Source organism: Amblyomma mixtum, chromosome 3 (assembly GCF_055824585.1).
Source record: "Amblyomma mixtum isolate Tamu chromosome 3, ASM5582458v1, whole genome shotgun sequence".
Taxonomy (NCBI): Eukaryota; Metazoa; Arthropoda; class Arachnida; order Ixodida; family Ixodidae; genus Amblyomma; species Amblyomma mixtum.
Window position 1 is genome coordinate 147,775,209 of NC_143014.1, and position 19,924 is coordinate 147,795,132.

Genomic DNA, 19,924 nt, shown 5'->3' on the forward strand with positions numbered 1-19,924 from the left:
TACTGGTAATGCAGTTATAGCTGCGCTTGCAGAAGGAAATGTTATCGCCAATAAAGAAAGTAACTGAAGTGAAATGATAGAACCGTTAGACAAAATCGCAAGTGGAAGTTGATTTGTAAAAGGTATATTTCCGATTATCGCGGCGTCATTTTGCTATAGTAGAACTTTTTGACGGGTTAGTTGGTACATCGATGTACATCATGAGATGGCGGGACAGCACGTGGTCTGTGTTGACTAAAGCCATGGACAGCCGCTAGACCGGCGCAATATCCAGAACATGACTCTTGTGCATGTTTCCGAGTGTCCTTACATGCAGTGGAGGAACCTGCTGTACCAAGAACTGCCCTAAGGGGGTGCTGACAGTGAACAGTGCTACGCTAGCAGACGACGTTTGGCGACGACGTCTAGCCTTCCAGTCCGCTGAGGCGTGTAGGGTAGCCGAGCAATACCTCAAAATGCGCAACTGCGCTATCTCATGCAACGGAACACCTCACCATGGATTCCCCTGGCCTTCGCACTAGGTTGGCTTTCTCCTTTGATTGAGTGTCACTCCTATACTCGTCAGCCAGCTAGTTTCTAAAAATGGATCCGGCGTACTGTTGCCGTTTTTTTATTTGGTTTAAAATTTTAAGTCCAATCTCTACACATCGCGTAGCGACCGAAGGAAGCAACTTTGAGGCGGCTTCATAAGGTGTTTCAAGTCGTTGCATAGGCGCTTTTTCTGCGGAGAACGCGTCGGTTCATCTAAAGCAGTGAGGGACGCACAAGTCACGGAGTGCGCATCTGCGTCTGGGTTATTATAGTAGCTATAAGGAGATAAAAGACCCAGCAGCAGTCTACTATAGGGTGGACACCTAGACTGTGCCGTGAAGGAAGGAGTTAAAGGGGCAGAACATCATGCAGAACAACGCTATAAATTAGGCGCGTCTCTCGTCGGCTCGCTTAATTATCGCGTCCTGTACCCCAGCCGGTCGCAACGCTGTAGGTCAGTCCCGGTAGCGGCGGCCGCGTTTCGCGAAATGCAAAAAGATGCATGTGCTGTGCGATGTCAGTGCATGTTAAACAACCTCAAGTGGTCAAAATTCACCCGGAGCCCTCCACACGACGTCTCTTTCTCTCTTCCTTCTTTTATTTCCTCTCTCTTCGCTTCTTTCACGGCGCTGTTGAAGTCCGAACACTTGATGTTGACAGTCCCGATTCACATAGGCCGGGAACCTTCGCTTGAGAAGATAGCCCTTAAAAAAAAAATTAAATAGGGAAGCGCGTTTTAGCGACGCCAAAGTTAGCAAAGCTTGCGCTACAGTGGAGATAGTGTTCTGCTGTGACACGCGTCCACGGCGTTCATTTAGGAAAGCAGGAGCGATAACGACACGACGTTTTGTCTGCGGCAAGGAAACAAAGGGCACAGCATGCATCGTAAAAGGCGGCAAAAAAAAAAGGAACAGGCAGCCAGTCCCCGTGACCCGACCACCTATAATTAGCCGTACCATACACGCAGCTGCGCCATAGAGTAACATGCTGCGCTATAAAGCGCCATCGAGCGACGCAACGAGAATCTTCGCCGCGGCTCCCGTTACTCCTTGGAGGGGCCAGACTGGCGGCGCACTGCCGTGTACACGACGATTGCGTTGCACGCGGCGCCTTTTACAGGTAGGCGCTCCTCTAATGAAGCGCAGAACAAAGACGGCCGGCGGACAAAGGGTCTTCCGACAGCTCGGGGAAAAGAAAACGGCGCCCGCGGGGTGCTGTGAGCCCTGCTCTTGCGAAGTCTATTACGCGTCGGCGGCCGAGGCAGCCGCCGATAATGCCGCGCGGCCCAGCACCACGGGTGCCCAGCGTGTGCGGCACCACCACCTCGGCCACGTTGCGCAGGCTGTGGGCTGCAGCGGCGGCAGACTGACTCTTCCGCTGGTTGCATCGTGCGGCCTTGCAACATGTGCGCCGGGCGATGCGCGCTCCCGGCTGGGCTCCGCGCGGACCTCATACGGCCGGCCGCGTGCAGGGTCGCGGAACACAATGACACGAACGCACTGGCGCAAGGCATCCTATCGATGACTGCCTAAGGAGGATGGAGACGCCTGATTGGTTCCGCACAAGGCCGCGTGGTGTCATAAGCAGCTCTTCTGGGCATCTTCCTCAAGGCGGCCGCTTATAATGCAAGCGCAGCGAATCTGTTGACAATGGCGAAAACTCTGTCTGCCACCGTCTGGTGGCCACACGCTGTGCGTGCGAAAGGAAGGAGCGGCACAACGGAATATAGTCGGAAACATTGTTCACGACCGCGAAGTTTCCGCGCTCGATCGTTCTTCTCACATCACGCATACTATTTTCCGCGCACGAGTAAGAAGCAGCTATCCCCTGAATGGTGATGAAGCAAGGCGCCGTCACTCTTTCAGCAGCTGTCCTAACACCATAATTGCAGAGTACGACATAAATGGTCGGCAGGATGTTTCCGCCCCCTTGAGGGTGTCTGAGTGACAATTTAGGTGTTAAGACTCAGACTGACTGCGTAAGATTGAGACCTGATGACTATTAAATGCAGTACGTGCTCGCCCACGCAGCAGCTTCAGTTCAATCAAGGGAGTTACTGGCATCCACTCGAGCGCAGCTATACATCGACAAACTAAAGCTACGCGGTTTTTTCAGGACCTTAGCTAACATACAAAATACTGTCCTGGGCTCGAACTTGGATCCACCACCCGACCGGGGCGCCAGTCTGGACGCCCGTCTCTGAAACGTTTGTGAAGACTGTATGCGTGATTTGTGCATTTATGCGCGTATTGTGCCTTGGGAACGTCACGTGCAGCCCTTTCCGTCATGAGATCGTCATTTCCAATCTTCGCTCCCCTTCCTCTGCCGCGGCGGCCGCGTTTCGATGGAGGCGAAATGCAAAAGATGCCCATGTGCTGTGCGATGTCAGTGCTTTTCTAAGATCTTCCGGTTACTAAAATTATTCTGGAGCCCTCCACTGCGGCACCTCTTGCTTCATTCACTCCCACTGTCCTCCCTTCCCTTCATTTACTCAATACCATTTTTCCTTGCCCATTATGGAGTTGCACTAGAGAGATGCATTTTATCCTTGCCGAAAAAAAAATGAAAATTCGTTTTGAGGAAAGGAAATGGCACAGTACTTGTCTCACACATCTCAGTGGACACCTGAACCGCGCCGTAAGGGAAGGGATAAAGGAGGGAGTAAAAGAAGAAAGGAAGAAAGAGGTGCCGTAGTGGAGGTCTTAGGTTAATTTCGACCACCTGGGGTTCTTTAACATGCACTGACATCGCACAGCACACGGGCGCCTTTTGCGTTTCGCTTCCACCGAAACAACCATAAAACGAATTTCGCAACCAGAAACCGAAACCGTCTAGAAAAATCAAGATTTAGCAAAGCCGTAGTGAACCAAGGCGATCCAATCCAGTTTCCTTTCAAAACAAGAAGAGGCGTGCGCGGCGTGGTCGGTGCGTCTTATAGCTTGTCTGCTGTGCTGTTCTTGTGCAGTGCCTAACCGCAGAAATTGCATTTGCTTCTCAGCATGTTCGCACACTTTATCTATCTTGCCCGGTCATTGTACTGGACCTTGCTCGCATTATCGATGAGCTCCTGTTTCTGTTCATACCCCCGCCCAGCTTGGTAGAGATGAACTGTGTCTAAATGTAGCTTCAGATGGTTCAGCTTTGAATGTCGTTTTGTTTAAAGTAGTCGCAGACTTTTGTTGACTTTGATGCATTGGTTTTGTACGTAGATAACTCTCATGTTTCCTTGTGTGAAGTTCAGGCAACTGTAAAAGGGCTGGAAACAGGAGACCTAACTTTTACTTCAAACACTTCAGTGAATTTGCCTGTAACCAACTAGGAAAATTAAGAAATGCATTTATATTTATTACCAGAAATGTGCTGCATGGAAGTACGCTGCCGAGAAACAGCGTATTGCCTTCGTTCACGCTTTGGTCAAGGAGTTCGCTTTCCTCTTTATTACAGCAAAATTATGGACGCCGCATCTTCGGCCCTCGAAGAAAAAACTTTGCCTGCCTGTGTTAGCGAGGCACAGAATCAGATCGTGCCAGTTACTGTTCTACAGACATTGTCGGTAAGCATTTTTGCGCGCGCAAGAAACATTTAGCAGTGATATCTTGCCGAAATCTGCTTTTCAGGGGTGTGAGTAATTTTTTTGTGAACGCAAGCAATTTTTAGAAGGCAGTGGCTAGAGTTCCGTCCTAACGAAATGGCGCCTGCCACTGAACTTCCGTCCAGACGTGGCAAAGCTGCTTTCAGAGTTGCGTCCGGGCAGAATAGGAACTGCCACCTGAGTTTCATGATGGCAGTGAACCTAACTTACCCTACTCAGCTACTCGAGGCATAGTGACAACGAAAACAAAACCATGCAGCAGTAAATCTACATACATTCCATGAGAATGTGCTCTGTTATGTCTGGTTGTACTGCTAACCACTCCGAAAATAACCTGCTCTTAGAGTTATAGTCAGACGGAACTGTAACTTCCACTTGAGTCCTGTAAAAACAATAAACTTGGCGTGGCCTAACCGCATCAGACACAATGAAGATGAGAGAAACACTACACAGCATGAAATTTTTGTATACATATCATAGTGGCATGTGCTACCACTGGTCAGGTAAAAATCTAATGGAGATTGTTTCTACCTTCCCAAAGAGACCCATGGCTCTGGGCATACTGTATGGACTGAATTTAGTAGCAGTAATTGTTATATCTAGATAAAACTATAGCAGCAGTTATTGATCTATGTGGATGAAACCGTAAACAGTATATTTAGAGAATGTGTTGTTCTGTATTCCCAGGTCATAACTGAGAGACGAAATTCAAAAGCGAACCCAACACAACATGAAATTCAGAAGTGCGCAGTGCATGAACCAAGTGTACCATAATTACTGTTGTGTGTATTTTTCTTTCTTATCATGCTTTTTCTCACAAAAGGCAGAAGCAGGCTAGCTGAATTAATTTTTTTCTAACTTCAGTATGAATCCCTGCAAAGGAATTGTTGAAATATTTTTTATGGTGCATTCACTCGCCGCAGTGGCCTAGTGTCTTTGGTATTTGGCTGCTGAACCCAAGGTTGCTGGATTGAATCCCTTCCTCGACAGGCGCATTTCGATAGAGGCAAAATGCATGTGCTGTGCGTTGTCGGTACACATTAAGAACCCCAAGTGTTCTAAGTTAATCTGGAGCCCTCCACTATGGCGTCCCTTGCAGCACATGTGTCACTTCAGGATGCCAAACCCCACTTACCACATACCACTTCATGATGCATTCATTCTGGGGGGCAGATGTGTGGTAAAGCAGTGTAGCAGTACATGGGTGCATCAGGAAGTGTACTGGGTTTGCAGCTGGTGTTCTATGCTGTTGAAGATAGTTTTCAGCCCAGATTCCTTGATTTGTTAGTCTAGTTCAAAAGGCATTTTTTATGCACACTGCACAATAGCCTTGCTGTCTTTGAATGTTTTTAGTTGTAGTTTGGGGTACGTGGGCAGCATAGTTTTTTCTTTTTTCTGTGCCATATAGGGTAACAGAGGTAAGTTCCATATTAACATACATGTAAATGCCTCTTTTTTTTTTTTTCAGATTGTGGGCCTTTGAACTAGGAAGCATGTATAAAGTGAAGTGTGCTTAGATTCAGACCTCTTTTTTCTGAAATGCACTTACCTAAAATTGAGGGTTGTTATTATTGTGGTCTGCTCTAATTACTGTTTGTGCATTTAGACGCACATACAGCTAGTTACTATTTTGAATATGGAGGGCTAGGAGTAACTTTCTTGCTGGCTTAAGTCATTTGATTTTATTACAAGGAGCAGATATTTGTTTATTGGAATGTTTCTGTGCCGGCTTAGTGTCAATGGTGAGCTAGGGAAAAGCAGAGCAACACATGGATTGAGGAAAAAAACGACACCACCGCCATCCTTGTCTTTCGTGCTGCCTTTTCCTTGTGGAAAATTAACCAACTAGCCCCGGCTGCTACTCTCACTCGGTGATTGGTCATGTTACTCCGTCGGCCAATTACAGAGGGCACTATTTTTCTGTAAGTTACCTTCTCACATGTGTACTCTATGGTCACAGTTAAATTTGTTTTGTGTCTTTCAGAAAAATGCAGCCAGGAAATTAGCCCGTTATGAGAGGGTGGTTACTGCACGGAGAGCGAAGCGCCGGGAGAAGAAATTAGCTCGCAAAACCAGGATAGCTGAAGCTAAAAAACTGGAGCAGTCTGATGCCGAGTCAATTTCTGGTACGTATAGCAGAATATTCTAATTTTTCCACTGGTAGTTGCAATAGCTAAGAATGATAGATTGCACTGATATCATGATGGCTGCTGTCTTGGAGACCATGAACCTTGTGAAAATCTGTTCATTTTTATAATCCACTCACTGCTACCTGCTGTGACTACCACTGCTGAAGCTGTGCCCATCATGAGGCCCTATGACGAAACTTCGAGCTGTGTATTTACTGCTTTAATTTTCATTCTTTAGCACATTCGTGGTGCAGACTTGAACTGATGAGAGAGTTCTAAATATATTTTAGGCTACTTGCTGCTTGTATTGTTATCAACTTAAGCAAGGGAGATGCACAAAAAAAAGACACGGACAAGGAGATCACAAGGACGGGCGCATACCCACTTTGTCTTTTTTTTGTGCATTTTCCTTGCTTAAGTATGTACGAACGACTCGTCCAACAATGTGCACTCTTAAATATTGTTATCAGCTTCTAAATGAACACTGAAGGAAACTTCTTTTGTGACTGTACATAGTAGTAGAATAAGCTGTATGAAACATTACTAGCTTATTCAGCTTTGGTCCTGAGCTTTTCCTTACTTTAATTTGTTTACGAAACACAGGAGGGGATAAAATCCCTGGTGTCTCTATCGACATTTGTGTGTACTACTTTTGTGGCACAGTTATAGATTGTATGTTTTTGTTCTGTTGGCTCAGGTATGTTGCTGTAACCAGCGAGCTATGCCGTGAGCTAAGCTTCCATGGCTAAGTTGGCCCAGACAGCTTCTTTAACAAAAAAATGCTGTCCAAAACTCACTCTTCAGGGCTTTTACAGGGACGTTACGGATGACGTCACCAGCTATGTTGAGAGCATGGGAAGCACAAATGGTTTTATTTGTATTTTTTGTGATCAGAATAGTTCATCTAAATGCACCTGAAATAATTTGACCCTGAGCTCCATTTTGTGAAAGTAAATGGATGGTGTGCACAGTCTGTTTAAGTATTAATTGACTAGTCTTTGAATAAAATATTAATAGTCTTGCAGTTTTTATTCAGAGAAAATTTTACAGCCAAAATATTGCTTTTGTAACCCTTCTGTTTGGTATTGCTAGAGCAGCAGTACTTGCTGAAATGGCTAGATGATAAGTTGGAATTTTGCAAAAGAGCAGTCAGTTTTGCAATGCCTGAATGGAAGTGCATGCATGTGAAAGAAAAATTTGATGTTACAGGGAGATATGTACAAAAAAGTGTCCATGGCCATCATGTCCCCTGGTGTTTGTGGGAAAAATTGCGCGTAAGAGTATGCATGGCATGCTTTTGTTGCATAGACACTACATACATGTAGCAGTATTATGCTTTTACATTTGTTTGCAACAGGATAATTGACTTATCTTGTAGGCTGAAAAAATGAACAAGCCTGACTGTGCTTGGTTATGATTAGACCGTGGACTTTCCTGTGTTTATTTCTGATAAAAATCTGCTCATGTTTTTTGGTATTTATTTGTTCTTGAAAAACTGATGGTTTTCGGCTAGTTGTATGGTGCAATCGCTAAATGTGGTGGTTGTTGGTGAAAATTATCCCTGATGTTTACTAACGGTGTGATAGAAACCAAAAGCACACTTTTTTTTGCCTGATCTTTGCATACGCAATGCATAGATGGCTGTAGTAGCAGGCTTGTAGTTGTAGGCTTGTTGGCCTTGCTTATTTAAATGGACTAGGATGCTTGTGTTCACAGCACCCAACTTCAAAAATGTGTGTTCAGCATTAGTACTTGAGATTTTAAAAGGTGCTTGGGACAATGCGGGCTTGTCGCGTGCATGTATTTCCCAGAATAACTGAGCTACGGCGCCAGCTCTCACCCCTAAAGAGCAGCTTTGGTGTGTTTTGTATCTGAATGGATTTTGCTGAAACTTTCAGGGTAAATTCTCCAGTTTTCTGGTCATTTGTGCAAGATGTCGCAGCCAGGTGATGTCTTGTTGCAGCACAAATTAATTTCAAAATTTTCCATTTCACGGCCTCAGCCAAGGTGATTTCTGTAGGCAACCTTGCGTCTGTGACGTCACAGTTTGGCACGCTCATTGATAGCTCTGCGTTTGCTGAAGGACACAATTTAGTTAGCTCTTGTTTTTGGTCACTTCGAAAAAATAATGACCCAAGCTTTCGCTTAAAGTCACCAATTTAGCTAGTCAAAGCGCACAATAAGTTCTAGGACAGTATCCGTGATGTCATAAGTTGGTATGTCGTGACATAGGTTGGTCCGAAGCACGGGTTTGGTTTCTTGGTTTCCGTGGTTTTAAAATACTTCCACTATGTAGTTTTCTGAAAAACGGTGTTTGTTCCGACGAGATGGGACTCTAAAGAATGTGATGTGATTGTAAACTCAAAATGTTCAAAAAATCCCTGGGGTAGCCCTTTAAAGGCGCAAGTTCAGGGCTGTGGCTGAAGCTTCTATAGGCTGCATTTGTCGCGCGCTACGAGTCTATAGGTCTGTTCGTGGTGCGCGAAATTCATCTAGCTACTCCGTTTTCAAAAGGGCTTGCAGTTTAGACGTTGGTCTAAGGGACAACTGGGAACTGCAAGTTATAGTGAGGGTTCGGCTTGTTGTTCTGAAGCAAATTGTCTGAACACCTTGTACCATGCTGTAAAAGGGCTGCTAGTTGCATTTTTAGGTCCTCGTCTACCATGTTCATTAGGCTGCCCACGCTTCGGGGGCCTTCTGCTGGTGCCTGATTTCTCTACTTTGGCAGGTCAACAAGTTTCACACCAAGTGAAAGGCACATCTCATATATGAGGTTCTTCTTTGCTTCGAGATTCTTCATAACCTCGAGTAATGATGCAGTTACGTCACAAAAAAAGGCCATTACCATTTTGCAAATAATCTAGAGCTTGGACAAGCGCTTTAAGTTGTGGCTCCCCTGTCAAATGTGGCAGTGCTCTTAATAAGAAAAGGCAAAATTGAGTGCCGATGCTTAACAACATTGGCGAGAGCTTATTGTAAACCAAGATGGGAGCTCGCTATGGAAGGGTGTTTTTGTTCAAGACCTAATAAATGTTAGAGAATGCTGAACTGAACGCTGCAGTTCCTGGCAGCTCTTGGCGAGAGGTATGATCCAGTACTCTCGATAGATATGGCTAATACTATTTGCAATATGTCTATCATATCTGAGCTTCCTTTGCCACAGATAAAAAAAACATGTTCCGCGGGAATACTAATAACGTACATACTAGTAATGACAAAAATGTTCCTACAGTAGAGTTGCCTGAGCATTTAGGTGCTCAGCCATGCCCACTGCACTCTTTGGAGGACGAAACAGTTAATTGTGTTGATGTTCTCATTGACAGGAGTTTAAAATATCAGTGGTACTGTTGTGAGTGCGTCCTAGAATTTCTGCACTTTGAAAAGGAAAGGAGCAGGAAAGTTTGTTTGCGAAAACGTTTTCGGCTAACCTAAGTATGCCCAGAAAGCGGTGCTTTTCGGTTTTTACTGATTTCAAACTTTTTTTGCTGACATATGTTTCTTGGCACTTTTGGGTGAAATTCGGAAAATACGTGGCCTAGTTATAGTATACTATCTGTACTTTCATTGCCTACATATTTTGCCTCAGTTTCTTACGTTAGCCATTATCATGGTGAAAAGTTTGGTTGTGCTTGGAAACATTATGGGCTGTAATGCATATTTATATCTTCAGGATTGTCTTCATTGCTTGTAAGAAAAGGCGTGATCTACGAGGATATAGTATTTTCAACCACAGCAGCTTTTGGCAGCACAGAACTCTCTGTTTATTGACTTGAACCACCGCATGCATGTTCGTTTTCTTACTGTACTGGCTTTGTTTTATTGCCTTAGCCAGCTGTTAGTGCAGTGTTCCGAGAATTAAAACATCCTGAAAGGAAGGTATGCTTCCTTGTTGTTATTTATTGCATAAATGCATTTTCGATTGTTGTAAGTGTTCTGTAGAAGAGTTAAATGTTTGCTTTACCCTCGGATCAATTGATTATTTTTTGCAAAGGTGTTCCTCTGGAATGTATGCGTGAGGAGCATTGGCTTTCTATGTGCTATAGAATGAAAAAGTGCTCAAAGGATAAGGACACAGAAAGATGGACAAACGGTGCACTTGCCGTCATTCAGTGTCCTTGTCTTTTGAGCGCCTTGTCATGCTACAGTGCATTACCAGACAGCCCGAACCGAGCCACTTCCTATGTGCACTATACCTGATAACTGCACGCACAGGTAATGGGCTTTTAATGTGGCAAACAGCATTGTTCTAATGACTTTATTCACAGTGCAAAGCTGCTGAAGTTATGGTTTGTATGCGGCCCATCACAGTTTATTTCTGTTCATGGTTGGAAATTCTGAATTAAATTAACAAAAAATGCAACTCTGTACATTATCTTCATGCAGTGTGAGTGGGTAAACTCTTGCTTTTGCTTCCCTAGTTAAAGGAGTATAGGCACCTAACTTTTGGGCGCATGTTTTCTTCATTGCAATGAGCCGTAAGGCATTATTATACACGGATTACCACATGGTATCCTCCAACGACCACTAAATAATTGACAACAGCCGTAAGGCATTATTATACACGGATTACCACATGGTATCCTCCAACGACCACTAAATAATTGACAACAGCCGTAAGACATTATTATACATGGATTACCACTTGGTATCCTCCTACGACCGCTAAATAATTTATAATCGAATTTCTTTCTCGTGCGGTATTGGTTTTAGGCTTCAACAGCCGAACGATGGCTGTGACATCTAAGAGAGGTTATAGGTCACGTGAGGCGTGAAGAACTGCAGTTTAATCGGTGCTTCTACATACGTTGCCATTCCGGCTCTTGAGGAAGGCTGGCTTCAGCACTGTAGTGAATTTAAACAATGAAGCAGCGATTATATCGCAGTTTTTCCATGTCTCACGTGACCTATAACCTCTCTTTCATGTCACAGCCACCGTTCAGCTGTTGAAACCGAAACAGCATGACAGAAAAATCCGATTATAAATTATTTACTGGTCGTAGGCAAATACCACATGGTGATGCATGCATAGTAGTGTTTTCCACATCATTATAGAGAAAAAAACATGCCACCAAAATTAGGTGTCTATACTCCTTTAAGCATTTATAGTGGAGATCATTGAGCTTGGGATGGTAATGCAAGCAGTGTATAAAGTACAAGGATACCAGAAAAAAAAATTGGCACAACACTGACTCGAAATTGATTTCAGTGCCTGCATACATCGTACACATGTGGTCATTAATATGTACTATATTATACTGAGACAGCTTCCATTGCAGTATACATTTGCTCAACTGCCCTTTCTCGAAGAATGCAGGATGACTAGTATTGTGTGCTGGAGATTTCTGCGCTTCTCTTTAATTTCATATTTCATCTTATGGTGGCTCTGGCATGCAGTTGCGCTAAATGCCATAAACTTGTTTATTTGTTGTGCTTTTCAAACGGAATCTTTGACTTGTTTCACAGGGGAGGACAGGTGCAGTTACAAGAGGTAACTTAAAGCTTATAATGGTGTAGTACTTGCTCAGGCTGTGGTTGAGGCAGTAGCCAGCTTTTCCTGCATCTATAATGTTGCCAGATGGAAGGATACACTCAAGTTCCTTTCGGTGTTGATTCGGTGGTCCGTACCGCAAAATGGTACTGGTGCGTTTCCTTGCAGGCATGTCTTTCATTTCTTGCAGGCATGTCTTTGCCTTTCTGAAGGTGCTAAGCACTGTGCAAGGGGTAATATTAACAGTGTCAGTGTTGGCAGGTTTGGTCAACTGTGTGAATTATGTGAAACCTTATAACCATGCCACTGTTGTGTTCTGTCTGGTAGAGCTAATGCTTTCAAATTTTCTTGATTTTTGCCGGCAGGCTTTCCGAAAGAAATGTGAATGAAAAAATGGTATTGGTGCTTTTCCTTGCAGGCATTTCTGTTAGTCTGCCTTTCTGAGGATGCTAAGCACTGGCAAGGGGTGATATGAACAGTGTCAGTGTTGGCTGGTTTGGTCAACCATGCGTGAATTACATGAAACCTTATAAGCATGGCACAGTTGTGTTCTATCTGGTAGAGCTAATGCTTTCAAATTTTCTTGATTTTTGCCGGCAGGCTTTCCCAAAGAAATGTGAATGAAAAAATGGTATTGGTGCTTTTCCATGCAGGCATTTCTGTTAGTCTGCCTTTCTGAGGATGCTAAGCACTGGCAAGGGGTGATATGAACAGTGCCAGTGTTGGCAGGTTTGGTCAACCATGCGTGAATTACATGAAACCTTATAAGCATGGCACAGTTGTGTTCTATCTGGTAGAGCTAATGCTTTCAAATTTTCTTGATTTTTGCCGGCAGGCTTTCCCAAAGAAATGTGAATGAAAAAATGGTATTGGTGCTTTTCCTTGCAGGCATTTCTGTTAGTCTGCCTTTCTGAGGATGCTAAGCACTGGCAAGGGGTGATATGAACAGTGTCAGTGTTGGCTGGTTTGGTCAACCATGCGTGAATTACATGAAACCTTATAAGCATGGCACAGTTGTGTTCTATCTGGTAGAGCTAATGCTTTCAAATTTTCTTGATTTTTGCCGGCAGGCTTTCCCAAAGAAATGTGAATGAAAAAATGGTATTGGTGCTTTTCCATGCAGGCATTTCTGTTAGTCTGCCTTTCTGAGGATGCTAAGCACTGGCAAGGGGTGATATGAGCAGTGTCAGTGTTGGCAGGTTTGGTCAACCATGCGTGAATTACATGAAACCTTATAAGCATGGCACAGTTGTCTAATGCTTTCAAATTTTCTTGATTTTTGCCGGCAGGCTTTCCCAAAGAAATGTGAATGAAAAAATGGTATTGGTGCTTTTCCTTGCAGGCATTTCTGTTAGTCTGCCTTTCTGAGGATGCTAAGCACTGGCAAGGGGTGATATGAACAGTGTCAGTGTTGGCAGGTTTGGTCAACCATGCGTGAATTACATGAAACCTTATAAGCATGGCACAGTTGTGTTCTATCTGGTAGAGCTAATGCTTTCAAATGTTCTTGATTTTTGCCAGCAGACTTTCCCAAAGAAATGTGATTAAGTGCATAGTGTAGCTTACTAGCAAAAGGTACAGTATTTCCTGCTTATGAGTGTTTTCTAGCTCGCAGATACATCATTTCACAAGTCCATGCTCGGATTTGTACACAGTGCCAGGGTTGCATTAAAATCTGGTGATATTGCTGTGTCTGTCTGTTTTTTCCTCTCCTATGTGATGCAAGTTTTTTTGTGCTGCCTGTGCCATCATATCGCACCAACTTGCCCAAGTTTCCTCATTGGTCAGTAAACAGGGCTGAGTGTGGATGTCGATTTGACAACTTTTTAAAGCCTTATTTCATTATGAACTTTCAAAAATGTAAAAGTGGTCTTAAACTCTGGTAGTAACTCAGGGAGGTTTCAAGTAGTGGGGTAATCCTGAAAGAGGGGCATTTGCATAATTTTTATGCTCTACCAATGACTGCTATGCATGAATATGATGATCTGATTGCTTATGTCATGCATTGCATTCATGAAGATTAAAATTGGTACTAAACCATGAGGTCTGAAATTGCACCTTGATGTGAGTACTCTTGGCTGACGATGTGACTATTTAGGGCAACTCAAAGAGCTCAGAGTTTGGTTGACTAAGATTAAACTAGATTCTGTGTGGAGAGCCTGCTATTTGCAACTATTTTGGTTTTAGTTGGTGCATGGTGTTCACAGTCATATACAGCTATACTGATGGCAGGTGTCTTGAAAAGCTAATGCTCTAACGAATGCAGCTTTATTTGTCATTCAGTACATCAAGATGTGTTGAGGGTTTTGTACTGTGCATTATGCTTCTCGGGCTGATTTCTGTTCCATCATTCCAGGTACGGAGCAAAGGTCTGATGGACAACTTCGGGAACAGGAACTGAACCACAATTCTTCAGCAGGTCGGGACGTGCCAGCGCCATGTGTCTGCATTGACATGGGGCACACAGATCACATGACTGATAAGGTACGTTCATGTTCTTTTTTCTAGAACTGCCTCTGATGCTGCAGGCCATTTTTGCCATGTTTGCAACATTCATTTTGACAGCGTTATCTTCTAGTTAATTTCACTGCATACATTTTTTTTGTAGGTAACTTCATAGCTACTGTACGATGTGTTGATGTTGGAATCTTGGTTCACTTGCTTATTATTACCTGTCTCCTGTAAGAGAAATGCTTAGCTTCTTGGACTGTGGTCCAACCATAAAGTGTGTTCTTATGAATATGCTCCTTGTGCTTAGACAGGCCTACTGGCCAGAGAGAGAAGCAAGCATGGTTGACTGAGAAGTTTCAATCTTTTACAACAGCCCAAGAATCCAGCATTCTTTGCAGAATTTTGTCGCATAGTCCTGTTGCACAAACCACTACCAGTGTTCATATGAGTCGGACTAGTTCACCATTTTGCCAATAATTTCTTCACCCTTAGGACTGTTTGATTGTTTCAGCCATTGCTTAAGGGGGGACAGGGCTTTGTATTCCCCAAAAATGGCCAAAAATATATATTTCTGAACAGTTGTTGTATTCACTTGTATGCTTTGTTTTTTTTTTATATTGTCCTTAAAGGTGCACTGAAGAGGATTCTGAACTTGTCTTTTTGCCGCGGGAACTCGATCTACACGTTCCTAGCATTCTTAGAAACTGCGACTTATTGCCCTCTGTGGCCGATTTCCCTAATTAAATCGAATTAACGTCCGGCTCCCGCCTTTATTTTTTGAATTCTCCGCGTACGGTGGGCGGAGTCGACCAACGCGTGAAGTGCCTTTCAGCCAGCTCCGTGGAGGCTTTGCTTTCGCTTTATTTTGTTTTTTAGGTTTCCATGAATAAATAGTTTAATTTGCAGATAATATAGCCACAAAATAAGCCCGCAGAAATAAAAATATGCGCGGACTATTTGCTGCTACGGACTACTACGTATTACTCCGCCGATGGCAGAGCGGCAAGCCGCCACGGGACTGGGTGAAAGGCACTCCACGCGTTGGTCGACTCCGCCCACCATACGCGGGAGAATTTAAAAAAAAATCTGCCTTTCCCGTAATCGAGAGTAGAGTACGCATGAAATGTTTACGGACATAACACATTGGTTGTAGATGGTACTAGTGAAAATCTTAAAAGGGGTCTAGTGTTCACCACACCAGACCACACTCTTCTTGTTGCGTCGAAGCGATCGCCTGCAATAGTGCAGCTTAGGTAGGCAGCCACGAACCGTGGCGGCCTGGTCGCTTTCGGGAGTGGCCGCATAATCATGGCGTGGTCGGCAGCGGCGAGCAGTCTTCTGCTATGGCGTATCACTCGCAAAGCGATGGCTTTCCGCGAGACGCTTCCTCCCTCCCCTTCATCTGGCTCCATTGCTCGGCTTAAACAGCTATGACGGTGGCGGCATTGAAATGTAGGACGATGCAGAAGCGTACGCGGACATGACGAGATGCAGGCTTGACAAGAATGTATGAGCAGCGCGTTCTAATACTCCGCGAGCGTGTATACATCTGCCTGCCAAAGAGGCAAACGTCATGAGCTGAAGGCCCAGCGGCCGGTCTTTTACATGCGTGAGTGTGGGACCGCAGCGCCATCCTTGGGGACGGCGCGGAAGCGGCCCCCCACGGCCCTCTCTCGTAGAGTCTCGTTAAATCTCGTACGGTGCCCGGATGCTCTCGTTTCAGTGCCCGGATGTTGTCTCTCGGTCTCGGCGTGACGTCACCACACTGCCGACAACGGGAGCTAAAAGCATTTCATGCTTAAAAAAGGCGGGAGCCGGACGTTAATTCGATTTAATTACGGAAATCGGCCACACAGGGCAATAAATCGCAGTTTCTAAGAAAGCTCGGAACGTGTAGATCGAGTTCCCGCGGCAAAAAGACAAGTTCAGATTCCTCTTCAGTGCACCTTTAAGTATCATTGCTGAAGTTGACCGGAAAGTACTGTAAAAAAATTTTTGTTCACTGTGGCGGCTGTGCATAGTGGGGAAACGCTTGAGCAACGGGCATTTTTCTCCATTATTTCTGCCTAGATACTCACCTTGCAGAACAGATTTCTTTTTGGCTGTTTTATCTATTTTGACCCAATTTGTTTTGTTGCTCACATAGGACCATTGTGCAGGTCAAGGGAAACCAAGGGAAGGTCAAGGGAAGGGTTAGGGGAAACTCCACCTTAGGGGTTTCCCCTAAATATTTGACCAAAATTATTTTTAATATGCTCAAAAATTGTCTTGTGAATAACAAGAAATAAAATCTTTTTTTGAAAGAGAAGTCAAACAAGAAGTGGACTACACAGTGTTGAAATTACTACCAGCTTTTATTTTGAAAAGAAAAAAAAGGGGGGGGGGGCATCTTAATGAAAATCCAGGCATAAACACACTCTTTAAGCCAGCTCTCCCTTGCTGCCCTGATGCACACGTCAGCACCACTTGGTGAGAGGCAGAGACAGTGTTCTGAAAAGCGAAGGTGTACTTGATGTTTGCCGCTGACACGTGCGTCAGGCAGGGAGCGAAAGCTGGCTTTGCATGTGTGTTCATTCCTGCTTTTTATTGTAAGATGCACATTTTTTTCCAAATAAAAGCTAGTAATAAGTTAGCGCTGTGTAGTCTGCCTTTCGATTTTCTTCTCTGTTGCACGTTGGTTGAAATAACTGAACTGCACCAACTGGCTTAGCCTGCAGTTTTATTTTCGCATTGTCTTTTGGGGGGGGGGAGGGAATTGAATTATTAAGCTGTGAAAGTATATAGTAGTAGTAGTAGTGAAAACATTTATTTTTTTTATTTTTTCAAAAGGAAGAGTTAGGGAGTAGGGGGATGGGGATAGATAGATGTGGAGCTTCAGTGGTCGGTATTCCCTAGTCCAGGATCCCGTTGGCCTCCGCCGCTGCCTTGGCCCTCGTCACCAGCATAAGCTGTGTGCTCGGGTCGGAGTCAGCCAGGAGGGCCTCCCACTGCTCTAGACTAGGGCTATTTACCTTTGGTAGTAAAGGGCTTTTTTCCGCAGCCCCAGGTGGCGTGGTACGTTGTGGCGTAGCCCCCACACCACACGCACTCTTTCGCGTATCTGTTCGGCCACATTTTGTGATACATGGCTCTGCTTGGGTAGGTGTCTGTTTGTAGTCGTCTGAGCGTGGTGGCCTGCTCTCTGTCGAGGATATCCGCCGGAGCCGAGTACTTCTTGCGCGCTCCCAACAACGCCTTCATTGCTTCCCCGTAAGATTCTGGCGTGCTGAAGGGTTCGACCGGCAAACCCGCCCTCCGGTTCGTGAACCCTCGGACAACGGTGTCTGCCATGAGATTTCCCTCAACCCCAGTGTCAGGGACCCAAATGATGGTGTGTTGAATGCTTGTGTTGTTTGATCCATGTCTGTGTTGTTTTTGTTCGAAGAGGATACTCGCGGCTTTTCGGCCGATCCTTCCATCTCTGTATGCCCTTGCTGCAGCCTGAGAATCCGTCGCTATCCAGTAACTCAGTCCCTGCCGATTGGCTTCAGTCAGGGCTAGAGCTATGGCGATCTCTTCCGCTGCTTGTGTTGTCCTTGTGCGCACTGATGCACCAGTAACTATATTCCCATTGGCGTTCACTACTGCTACCGCCCTAGCGTTTTCCTTCGTTCTGTACTTGGACGCGTCAACATACAGAACCATCTGTTTTTTCTTTAGGAACCTGTCCAACTCCAATGATCTCGCCGCCCGTCTTCCTTCGTGGTTCTTGGGGTCCATGTTTCTGGGCACTGGTTTAACCAAGAAAGTGCTCCTAATTTGGCTGTCAATGTCTGTCTTGTCTTCGCCCTCGTCTTCTGCCGGGTATCCTAGCTTGACCAGTAGTGCGCGGCCAGCGGCTGTTCTTTTAAGTCTTTCCATTTGAAATCTGAGCATGGTTTCGCTGTGCTCCTCATACGTGCCGTACACCCCCATGTTCATCAGCTTCTCTGTCGAGGCGCAGGTCATGACGCCTAAAGCTTGCTTATACGCCCTTCTGATGCATGTTTCCATTTTGTTCTTTTCCCCTTTGTTAGGTTGTAGGTACGGAAGCGCGTACGTCATCCTCGGTATGATGAGCGCAGAAGTGATCCGTAACGCATCTCGCTCCTTCACCCCTTTTCTCTTGTTCGTAATCCGGCTTAACATCCTGCATATCTGTTTCGTGGAGTGTTCCAAGAGCTGGATGGTATGGTCCCGTTTGCCTTTCTCCTGCAGCCACATTCCCAAGATGCGAAGCTTATTTGTCCTCCTTACGGGTTGTCCATCTATCTCTAATTCTATCGTTCCCCTGTCCTCTTTATTTTTGTGAAGTCTAATAAATTCTGATTTTTCTGGGGAGCACTGCATGCCGCTAAAGAAAGCAAATTGACCGATCTCATCCGCCGCTCTTTGCAATATTTCTTGCTTGTTTCCCGTCGATCCTTTTGTCGTCCACACTGTGATGTCGTCCGCATAAACTGAATGTTCGACATCTTTGATGTTTTTCAGTCTCCTAGTTAATCCAATCATTGCTATGTTAAAGAGCAAAGGTGAGATGATGGATCCTTGTGGCGTCCCTCTGTTTGGCGTCGTCTTCTTTTCTGACCTTATGTTGTTGATGCCGATCGTTGCTGTTCTGTTAGACAGGAAGGCCTTTACGTATGCGAAGATCCTCTCCCCACAGTTTGTTGCCGAGAGTTCTGTGAGAATGGCATTGTGGCCGATGTTGTCGAAGGCCCCCTTGAGGTCTACGGCCAAGATTACGCCTTCTCGAGTGCCCGATATTTGTTTTAGTGCCGTGTCTCTTAACTGGAGCATCACGTCTTGCGTGGAGAGCCCCGTTCTGAACCCGAACATGGTATCCGGAAACAGACCGTTGTCCTCCATGTAAATGCTCAGTCTAGTCTTGACCACTTTCTCATATAGTTTACCGAGGCATGAAGTTAGGGAAATGGGCCTAAGGTTCTCCAAACTGGGTGTTTTCCCTGGTTTAGGTATCACGATAATCTCAGCGTGTTTCCACTCCGCCGGGACCGTGCCCCTTTCCCAGTGCTCGTTGATTAGTCCAGTCAGGCTTTCGATTTGGTCATCACTGAGGTTTCTGATCATTGCATTTGTTACTTGATCTTTTCCCGGTGTTGTGTTACTTGTGAATGACCTGGCAGCCGCGTATACCTCGTAGTCTTTTATCGGTTCATCCAGCTTCGAGTTCCTTGTCCCTGAATATACCATGGTGCAGGGTGGCACCTGCGTGCTTCCGACGTACCTGGACCAAAGAAAATCTGTAATCTGGGCGTCCGTTCCCTGAAAATTGTGCGTGATACGTTCTATCGTTTTGCTGTTTTCTCTTTTCGATTTTGTCGGGTCTATGAGGTGCCTGAGCAGCGCCCATGTTTTAGCGCTACCCAAGTTGCCGTTTAGTTCATTGCAAATTTGGTGCCAATTATCTCTAAGTAAGTTTGCAGTGTGGTCTTCTATCTCCTTATTGATTTGAGCTATTCTGAGTCTCAATTTCCTGTTATGTTTTTGTTTCTTCCATCTTTTCGTCAGCCCCCTACGAGCCTCCCAAAGATGTAGCAATCGTTTATCCGCACGTGGAAATTCATCGGTGACCTCTAGCTCCGTAGTATTGTCTCTGTGGACCTCCCGTAGTCGTTTGGTCCACTTTTCGATGTCCGTTATCGCAGTTCTTCCGGCTTCATTCTCCAACTGTTCACGGAATTTTTTCCAATC

General features: G+C 45.0%; 1 pseudogene across 1 annotated transcript in view; it reads left to right on the plus strand.

The window, feature by feature from the left end:
- Nucleotides 1–3,422: 3,422 nt before the first annotated feature.
- LOC149352335 (tRNA methyltransferase 10 homolog B-like) overlaps nt 3,423–19,924 on the plus strand; it is a 37,125-nt pseudogene continuing 20,623 nt past the window's right edge. Inside the window, exons 1-4 of the transcript XR_016290771.1 lie at nt 3,423–3,456; nt 3,976–4,084; nt 6,108–6,249; nt 14,097–14,224. The product of XR_016290771.1 is annotated as a tRNA methyltransferase 10 homolog B-like (transcript). The remainder of the gene's footprint in view (nt 3,457–3,975; nt 4,085–6,107; nt 6,250–14,096; nt 14,225–19,924) is intronic.